Source organism: Brassica oleracea, chromosome C9 (assembly GCF_000695525.1).
Source record: "Brassica oleracea var. oleracea cultivar TO1000 chromosome C9, BOL, whole genome shotgun sequence".
Classification (NCBI taxonomy): domain Eukaryota; kingdom Viridiplantae; phylum Streptophyta; class Magnoliopsida; order Brassicales; family Brassicaceae; genus Brassica; species Brassica oleracea.
The window spans coordinates 15,990,893-16,000,807 of record NC_027756.1 but is presented as its reverse complement, the minus strand read 5'-3'; the positions used below and the strand labels follow the sequence as shown (position 1 = coordinate 16,000,807).

The 9,915-nt window shown below is 28.5% G+C and overlaps 9 non-coding genes across 9 annotated transcripts; all 9 read right to left on the bottom strand.

Annotated features, from left to right (window-relative positions):
- Positions 1-651: 651 nt before the first annotated feature.
- Positions 652-736, bottom strand: TRNAY-GUA. Its single transcript is given in 2 exon segments — positions 652-687; positions 700-736. It is a non-coding gene; the product is annotated as a tRNA-Tyr (tRNA).
- Positions 737-1,638: 902 nt separating this feature from the next.
- Positions 1,639-1,720, bottom strand: TRNAS-AGA. Its single transcript has one exon. It is a non-coding gene; the product is annotated as a tRNA-Ser (tRNA).
- Positions 1,721-3,075: 1,355 nt separating this feature from the next.
- TRNAY-GUA lies at positions 3,076-3,160 on the bottom strand. The gene is given in 2 exon segments: positions 3,076-3,111; positions 3,124-3,160. It is a non-coding gene; the product is annotated as a tRNA-Tyr (tRNA).
- A 1,643-nt stretch (positions 3,161-4,803) lies between these two features.
- Positions 4,804-4,888, bottom strand: TRNAY-GUA. Its single transcript is given in 2 exon segments — positions 4,804-4,839; positions 4,852-4,888. It is a non-coding gene; the product is annotated as a tRNA-Tyr (tRNA).
- Positions 4,889-5,390: 502 nt separating this feature from the next.
- TRNAS-AGA lies at positions 5,391-5,472 on the bottom strand. Its single transcript has one exon. It is a non-coding gene; the product is annotated as a tRNA-Ser (tRNA).
- Positions 5,473-6,141: 669 nt separating this feature from the next.
- On the bottom strand, positions 6,142-6,226 carry TRNAY-GUA. Its single transcript is given in 2 exon segments — positions 6,142-6,177; positions 6,190-6,226. It is a non-coding gene; the product is annotated as a tRNA-Tyr (tRNA).
- A 937-nt stretch (positions 6,227-7,163) lies between these two features.
- Positions 7,164-7,248, bottom strand: TRNAY-AUA. The gene is given in 2 exon segments: positions 7,164-7,199; positions 7,212-7,248. It is a non-coding gene; the product is annotated as a tRNA-Tyr (tRNA).
- Positions 7,249-8,126: 878 nt separating this feature from the next.
- TRNAS-AGA lies at positions 8,127-8,208 on the bottom strand. The gene has a single exon. It is a non-coding gene; the product is annotated as a tRNA-Ser (tRNA).
- A 1,611-nt stretch (positions 8,209-9,819) lies between these two features.
- TRNAS-AGA lies at positions 9,820-9,901 on the bottom strand. Its single transcript has one exon. It is a non-coding gene; the product is annotated as a tRNA-Ser (tRNA).
- Between the last annotated feature and the right edge of the window lie 14 nt (positions 9,902-9,915).

Genomic DNA, 9,915 nt, shown 5'->3' with positions numbered 1-9,915 from the left:
ACTATGAATGATCTATATCCCTAACAGTCGAGATTTCATGTTCAGTATGCAATATTAGTATGCAAACAATATGCAATCAAGCAAACCAATTCAATCATGACATCAGGTTAAGGTTTTCAAAAAATATACCATATATTTATTATTATTTTTTTCGAAAAATAATCACATCAGAAATTATTGTGACTTAAAAAAAATAAATCAGGAAGATTTGATTTATTCAAACAATTTATTATATACTTTTCGATTTAAAAATAAATATATTTTCTCAGATATATCTCTGATATTTCGATTTTAAATATTAAAAAANNNNTTATCAATCATCAGGAAAACAAATTTCTCAGACAAGAACAGGAGGTAAAACCTCGGATTAATTTATGAAACCATGATCAGATTTTCAAAAAAAAATTATGTAACATGCAGTCTCTAACAGTTCTAGTTGACTCAGATCAGATAAGAACATTAAACAGGACAATAATGATAAGTTTGAAATTACTTTTTAATGTTCACTTTAGCACATTCAGTATTGAAAAAATAAGACACCAAATAGATGAAATTTAGCTGCATAACGTTCAATTTATAATATAATTACAAAATTCAGTTTTCTGACACATAACGTCAAAATCAAAATGAAATATTCTTGACTAAAATATTTCCGACCTACCGGATTCGAACCAGTGACCTAAGGATATTCTGCAACTACTACAGTCCTCCGCTCTACCAACTGAGCTAAGGTCGGATGTATACAACATTTCATACATGTGAACATTCTACGTATAGATTATTGATACACAATAATGTACATATTGTTTGCTCATTTAAATAATTATATAGTTTACGCATAAAAAATAAAAAAAAATCCATAATATAATACATATTTTCCAGTCCATTTTAGCAGTAGCAAAAAAATTAGAAGAAACTAATTCACAAAATCTTGCGGGGACTATTTGAACTGGTCGTTCAATAGTCCTCCTTTTTTATCTGACACTCGATAATCATTTTTCTATAACGAAACTTTTTTATTTCTTCAATTTTTTTATAAACATAGACAAGGTAACTTATACTATGTTCTTTCAAAATTGTTGATCTTGGAGAAAAATATTGCTAAATCCAGAAAGCTCGAGAAATTTTACTTAACTAAAAAAGGCATTCAAACCACAGATTAAACATCTTTCTATTTTTTTTATAAACATTGTTTAATTTTAAATGAAATTTCAAATTATTTTTAAGTCAGTCCACCCAATTTTCTGAAACAAACCTAATTTTGTTATATACTCGTATTACGGAATATACGTTATTAGACATGTGCATATGCGTAATATTATTATAATACTCTGAAAAATAAAATTAGTTATAAAAGAAAAATAGTTGCGACCTAATGAATTTCTGCTTTAAAAAATTCCCTCCGCTCTACCGACTGAGATAAAGTCGGCATTCTAATAAGATAAATTAGATAAGGACATGCTTGTTTGGTTACTCATTTTTGAGTATAATAGGAAGAACATAAAAATGATTGTTAATTGTTTCTGTCTCGAAATGTCTTGTAACATTTTTTAATTTACCTAACTGTAATAAGTAAACTAACATAAGAAAAATAATTAAAAATAGTGGTACTTTCTAAAAAAAAACGTTTCTCAAAAGCGTGAACGGCATGATTTAAACCTGCGCGGGCAAAGCCCACATGATTTCTAGTCATTCCCGATAACCACTCCGGCACGTCCACTTTAACAATTAACTGAAACATTGTTCTATTGTAGATTAATCTACATAACACTCTCAATCATTAATGTTGATTTTTTCGGGAGAAGAAGATTATTGTAGATATTTTAAAAATTTACCAACAGAAGAATGTATCAATAGTCTAAAAATTTATTATCCAAACATCCAAACTCTACATATTTCAAAACATTAATATTTTTTGCTAGATATTTTTTTATTCCAGTTGAATACAAATTAAAAACAATTTCTATCTCCAACTTAAGTAAAATGGTAGAAATAATATTTAGGATAGCATGATTGATTATATTAATAAAAATTAAAAGACAAGTTCATGCAAGAAAATGGCGGAGAACTTCCACTACCCTTAATACAACATTAAAAACAGATTGGCACATGCGACAATCTTCCAAATTGAATTTTATTTACATTTTACATATTCATTTTGTATTATAGTTTTCGTGTTTGAATATAGATAATAGGCTAACTCTTAGAAATTACTTTTTAATGTTCACATTAGCACATTCTGTATTGAAAAAAATAAGACACCAAAAAGATGAAATTTAGCTGCATAACGTTCAATTTTTGCCAGAATTACACAATTCAGTTTTCTGACACATAACGTCAAAATAAAAATCAAAAAATATTAATATTTTGAAATATGTAGAGTTTTGATATTTAGATAATAAATTTTTAGACTATTGATACATTCTTCTGTTGGTAAATTTTTAAAATATCCTTTAAATGCAATTGTCAACTTCTCCCGAAAAAAATCAACAATAATGATTGAGTGTGTTATGTAGATTAATCTACAATAGAACAATGTTTCAGTTAATTATTAAAGTGAACGTGCCGGAGTGGTTATCGGGCATGACTAGAAATCATGTGGGCTTAGCCCGTGCAGGTTTGCCAGAATTAGCTGCATAATGTTCAATTTTTGCCAGAATTACACAATTCAGTTTTCTGACACATAACGTCAAAATAAAAATCAAAAAATATTAATATTTTGAAATATGTAGAGTTTTGATATTTAGATAATAAATTTTTAGACTATTGATACATTCTTCTGTTGGTAAATTTTTAAAATATCCTTTAAATGCAATTGTCAACTTCTCCCGAAAAAAATCAACAATAATGATTGAGTGTGTTATGTAGATTAATCTACAATAGAACAATGTTTCAGTTAATTATTAAAGTGAACGTGCCGGAGTGGTTATCGGGCATGACTAGAAATCATGTGGGCTTAGCCCGTGCAGGTTTGCCAGAATTAGCTGCATAATGTTCAATTTTTGCCAGAATTACACAATTCAGTTTTCTGACACATAACGTCAAAACCAAAATGAAAGACTTGTGACTAACATTTCCGACCTACCAGATTCGAACCAGTGACCTAAGGATATTCTGCAACTAGTACAGTCCTCCGCTCTACCAACTGAGCTAAGGTCGGATGTATACAACATTTCATACATGTGTACATTCTACATATAGATTATTGATACACAATAATTTACATATTTTTTGCTCATTTAAAAAATTACATAGTTTATGCATAACAAAATAATAAAAAAGCCATAATAGAATACATATTTCCCAGTCCATTGTAGCAGTAGCAAAAAAATTAGAAGAAACTAATCCACAAAATTTTGCAGGGACTATTTTAACTGGTGGTTCAATAGTCCTCGATTTTTATCAGACACTCTATAATCATTTTTCTATAACGAAACTTTTTTTTTCAATTTTTATATAAACATAGACATTGTAACCTATACTATGTTTATTCAAAATTGTTGATCTTGGAGAAAAAATTAAAAATTAAGAAAGTTTGAGAAATTCCCCTTAACTAAAAGAAAAGGATTATAACCACAGGTTATAAATCTTTCTAATTGTTTATAAACATTGTTTAATTTTGAAATAAAGTTCCAATTATTTTTAAAACAGTGCACCCCATTTCCTGAAACAAAACTAATTTTGTTATATACTCCTATCACGGAAGATACATAATAAGACATGTACATACGCGTAATGTTATTAAAATACTCTGAAAAAATAAAATTAACTACAAAAGCAAAATAGTTGAGACCTAAGGAATTTCTGCTAAAAATACAGCCCTCCGCTCTACCGACTGAGCTAAAGTCGGCATTATAATAAGATAGATTAGATAAGGACATGCTTGTTTGGTTAATCCTTTTGGAGTATAATAGGAAGAACATAAAAATGATAGTTAATTATTTGTATCTCAAACTGTTTTGTAACATTTTTAATTTACCTAAATGTAATAAGTAAACTATCATAAGAAAATTAATTACAAAATAGTGGTATTTTCTTTAAAAAAACTGTTTCTCAAAAGCGTGAATGGCGGGATTCGACACCTGCGCGGGCAAAGCCCACATGATTTCTAGTCATGCCTGATAACCACTCCGGCACGTCCACTTTAATAATAAACTGAAACATTGTTCTATTGTAGATTAATCTACATAACACTCTCAATCATTATTGTTGAATTTTTTTGGGAGAAGTAGACGATTGTATTTAAATGATATTTTAAAAATTTACCAACAGAAGAATGTATCAATAGTCCAAAAATTTATTATCTAAATATCAAAACTCTACTTATTTCAAAACATTAATATTTATTTTGCTAGATATTTTTTTGTATTCTAGTTGAATACAAATTAAAAACAATTTCTATCTCCAACTTAAGTAAAATGGTAGAAATAATATTTAGGATAGCATGATTGATTATATTAATAAAAAGATAAGTTCATTCAAGAAAATGGCAGAGAACTTCAACTACCCTTAATACAACATTAAAAGCTGATTGGCACATGTGACAATCTTCCAAATTGAATTTTATTTGCATTTTACATTTTCACTTTGTATTATAATTTTTTTGTTTGAATATAGATAATAGGCTAACTCGTAGAAATTACTTTTTAATGTTCACTTTAGCACATTCAGAATTGAAAAAAAATAGGACACCTAAAAGATGAAATTTAGCTGCATAACGTTCAATTTTTGCAATAATTACACAATTCAGTTTTTTGACACATAACGTCAAAATCAAAATGAAAAACTCTTGACTAAAACATTTCCGACCTACCGGATTCGAACCAGTGACCTAAGGATATTCTGCAACTACTACAGTCCTCCGCTCTACCAACTGAGCGAAGGTCGGATGTTACATGTGTACATTCTACTTATAGATTATTGATACACAATGTATATATTGTTTAAATTTTACATATTCATTTTGTACTATATTTTTCGTGTTTGAATATAGATAATAGGCTAACTCTTAGAAATTAAATTTTAATGTTCACTTTAGCACATTCAATATTGGAAAAAATAGGACACCAAAAAGATGAAATTCAGCTGCATAACGTTCCGTGTGTGGTATAATTACACAATTATGTTTTCTAACACAACGTCAAAATCAATAAGTCTAAACTAAAACATTTTCAATCTACCGGATTCGAACTAGTGAACTAAGGATATTCTGCAACTACTACAGTCCTCCGCTCTACCAACTGAGCTAAGAACATAAAAATGATTATTAATTATTTGTATCTCAACTGTTTTGTAACATTTTTTAATTACCTAACTGTAATAAGTAAACTATCATAAGAAAAATAATTACGAAATAGTGGTATTTTCTATTAAAAAACGTTTCTCGAAAGCGTGAACGACAGGATTCGAACCTGCGCGGGCAAAGCCCACATGAGTTCTAGTCATGCCCGATAACCACTCCGGCACGTACACATTAATAATTAACTGAAACATGGTTCTATTGTAGATTAATCTACATAACACTCTCAATCATTATTATTGATTTTTTTTTTGGTAGAAGTGGAGGATTGTAATTAAAGGATATTTTAAAATTTTCCCAACAGAAAAATTATCAATAGTCCAAAAATTTATTATCTGAACCTCCAAACACTACATATTTTTAAACATTAATATTTTTTGCTAGATATATATTTTTATTCCAGTTGGATACAAATTAAAAAAAAAAACATTATATCCCCAACTTAAGTAAAATGGTAGAAACAATATTTTGGATAGCATGAGTGATTATATTAATTAAAATGAAAAGATAAGTTCATGCAAGAAAATGGCAGAGAACTTCCACTACCCTTAAGACAACATTAAAAACTGATTGGCACTGGCAATAATCTTCCAAATTGAATTTTATTTACATTTTACATATCCATTTTGTACTATAGTTTTCGTGTTTGAATATAGATAATAGGCTAACTCGTAGAAATTATTTTTTAATGTTCAGTTTAGCAAATTCAGTATTGAAAGAAAATAAGACACCAAAAAGATAAAATTTAGCTACATAACGTTCAATTTATAGTATAATTACACAATTCAGTTTTCTAACACATAACGTCACAATCAAAATGAAAAAGTCTTGACTAAAACATTTCCGACCTACCGGATTCGAACCAGTGACCTAAGGATATTCTGCAACTTCTACAGTCCTCCGCTCTACCAACTGAGCTAAGGTCGGATGTATACAACATTTCATACATGTGTACATTCAACATATAGATTATTGATACACAATAATGTCCATATTGTTTGCTCACTTAAATAATTATATAGTTTATGTTTAGCAAAATAAAATAAAAAGAAAGCCATAATATAACACATAATGCCCAGCCCATTGTTACAGTAGCAAACAATTAGATGAAACTAATTCACAAAATCTTGCGGGGACTATTTGAACAGGTGGTACACTAGTCCTTGATTTTTATCTGACACTCGATAATCATTTTTCTATAAAGAAGATTTTTATTTTTTTGAGTTTTTATATATACATAGACAATTTAGCTTATAATATGTTGATTCAAAATTGTTGATCTTGGAGAAACAAATTACTATATCAAGAAAGTTCAGGAAATTTTCCTAAACTATTAGAAAATGATTATAACCACAGATTATAAATCTTTCTGTTTTTTATAAACATTGTTTAATTTTGAAATAAATTTTCAATTATTTTTAAATACGTCCACCCTATTTTCTGAAACAAACCCTAATTTTGTGATATACTCCTATTACCTAACATACATTATAAGACATGTACATATGCATAATATTAATAAAATACTCTGAAAAACAATTTAACTATAAAAGCAAAATAGTTGCGACCTACCCTTAAGACAACATTAAAAACTGATTGGCACATGCAACAATCTTCCAAATTGAATTTTATTTACATATTACATATTCATTTTGTACTATAGTTTTCGTGTTTGAATATAGACGATAGGCTAACTCTTAGAAATTATTTTTAATGTTCAGTTTAGCACATTCAGTTTTGAAAAAAATAAGACACCAAAAATATGAAATTTAGCTGCATAACGTTCAATTTATGGTATAATTACACAATTCAGTTTTCTGACACAACATCAAAATCAAAATGAAAAAGTCTTGACTAAAATATTTCCGACCTACCGGATTCGAACCAGTGACCTAAGGATATTCTGCAACTACTATAGTCCTCCGCTCTACCAACTGAGCAAAGGTCGAATGTATACAACATTCCATACATGTGTACATTCTACATATAGATTATTGATACACAGTAATGTCCATTTTGTTTGCTCATTTAAATAATTATATAGTTTATGCTTAGCAACAAAAAAAAAGAAAGCCATAGTATAATATATATTGCCCAGTCCATTATAGCAGTAGCAAACAATTAGATGAACTAATTCACAAAATCTTGCGGGACTATTTAAACTGGTGGTACAATAGTCCTCGATTTTTATCTGACACTCGATAATCATCTTTCTATAAAGAAGCTTTTTATTTTCTTGAATTTTTATATATACATAGACAATGTAGCTTATACTATGTTCATTCAAATTGTTGATCGTGGAGAAATAATTTACTAAATCAAGAAGGTTTGAGAAATTTTCCTTATCCACAGGTTATAAATCTTTCTATTTCTTACAAACATTGTTTAATTTTGAAATAAATTTACAATTATTTTTAAATCCGTCCAACATATTTTCTGAATATTTTTTGATATACTCTTATTGCGGAATATACATTATAAGACATGTACATATGTGTAATATTATTAAAATACTATGAAAATATTAAGTTAACTATAAAGGAAAAATAGTTGCGACCTAGGGAATTTCTGCTAAAAATACAGCCCTCCGCTCTACCGACTTAGCTAAGTCGGCATTGTAATAAGATGGATTAGATAAGGACATGCTTGTTTGGTTAATCCATTTTTAGTATATTAGGACGAACATAAAACTATTGTTAATTGTTTGTATCTCGAACAGTTTTGTAACATTTTTTTTTAATTTACCTAACTGTAGTAAGGAAATTATGATAAGAAAAATACTTACAACACAGTGGTATTTTCATTTAAAAAAAATATTTCTCAAAAGCGTGAACAGCAGGATTCGAACCTGCGCGGGCAAAGCCCACATGATTTCTAGTCATGCCCGATAACCACTCCAGCACGTCCACTTTAATAATTAGCTGAAACATGGTTCTATTGTAGATTAATCTGCATAACACTCTCAATCATTATTGTTGATTTTTCGGGAGAAGTAGACGATTGTAATTAAAGGATTTTTTCAATTCTACCAACAAAAGAATGTATCAATAGTCCAAAAAAATTATTATCTAAACCTCAAAACTTACATATTTCCAAACATTAATATTTTTTGCTATATATTTTTTTATTCTGGTTAAATACCAATTAAAAAAAATTTATATCTCCAACTTAAGTAAAATGGTAGAAATAATATTGAGGATAGCATGATTTATTATATTAATTAAAATGAAAAGATAAGTTCATGCAAGAAAATGGCAGAGAACTTCCACTACCCTTAAGACAACATTAAAAACTGATTGGCACATGCCAAATTGAATTTTATTTACATTTTACATATTCATTTTGTACTTTAGTTTTCGTGTTTGAATATAGATAATAGGCTAAATCTTAGAAATTACTTTTTAATGTTCAGTTTTGCACATTCAGTATTGAAAAAAATAAGACACCAGAACTATGAAATTTAGCTGCATAACGTTCAATTTATGGTATAATTACACAATTCAGTTTTCTGACACATAACGTCAAAATCAAAATGAAAAATTCTTGACTAAAACATTTCCGACCTACCGGATTCGAACCAGTGACCTAAGGATATTCTGCAACTACTACAGTTCTCCGCTCTACCAACTGAACTAAGGTCAAATGTATACAACACTTCGTACATATGTTCATTCTACATATAGATTATTGATACACAATAATGTCCATATTGTTTGCTCATTTAAATAATTATATAGTTTATTCTTAGAAAAATAAAAAAGAAAGCCATAATATAATATATATTGCCCAGTCCATTATAGCAGTAGCAAACAATTAGATGAACTAATTCACAAAATCTTGCGGGACTATTTAAACTGGTGGTACAATAGTCCTCGATTTTTATCTGACACTCGATAATCATCTTTCCATAAAGAAGCTTTTTATTTTCTTGAATTTTTATATATACATAGACAATGTAGCTTATACTATGTTCATTCTAAATTGTTGATTTTGGAGAAATAATTTACCAAATCAAGAAGGTTTGAGAAATTTTCCTTATCCACAGGTTATAAATCTTTCTATTTTTTACAAACATTGTTTAATTTTGAAATAAATTTCCAATTATTTTTAAATCCGTCCAACCTATTTTCTGAATATTTTTTGATATACCCTTATTGCGTAATATACATTATAAGACATGTACATATGTGTAATATTATTAAAATACTATGAAAATATTAAGTTAACTATAAAGGCAAAATAGTCGCGACCTAGGGAATTTCTGCTAGAAATACAGCCCTACGCTCTACCGACTTAGCTAAGTCGGCATTGTAATAAGATAGATTAGATAAGGACATGCTTGTTTGGTTAATCCATTTTTAGTATAATAGGAAGGACATAAAAATATTGTTAATTGTTTGTATCTCAAACAGTTTTGTAACATTTTTTTTTAATTTACCTAACTGTTGTAAGGAAATTATGATAAGAAAAATACTTACAACACAGTGGTATTTTCATTTAAAAAAGACGTTTCTCAAAAGCGTGAACAGCAGGATTCGAACCTGCGCGGGCAAAGCCCACATGATTTCTAGTCATGCCCGATAACCACTCCAGCACGTCCACTTTAATAATTAGCT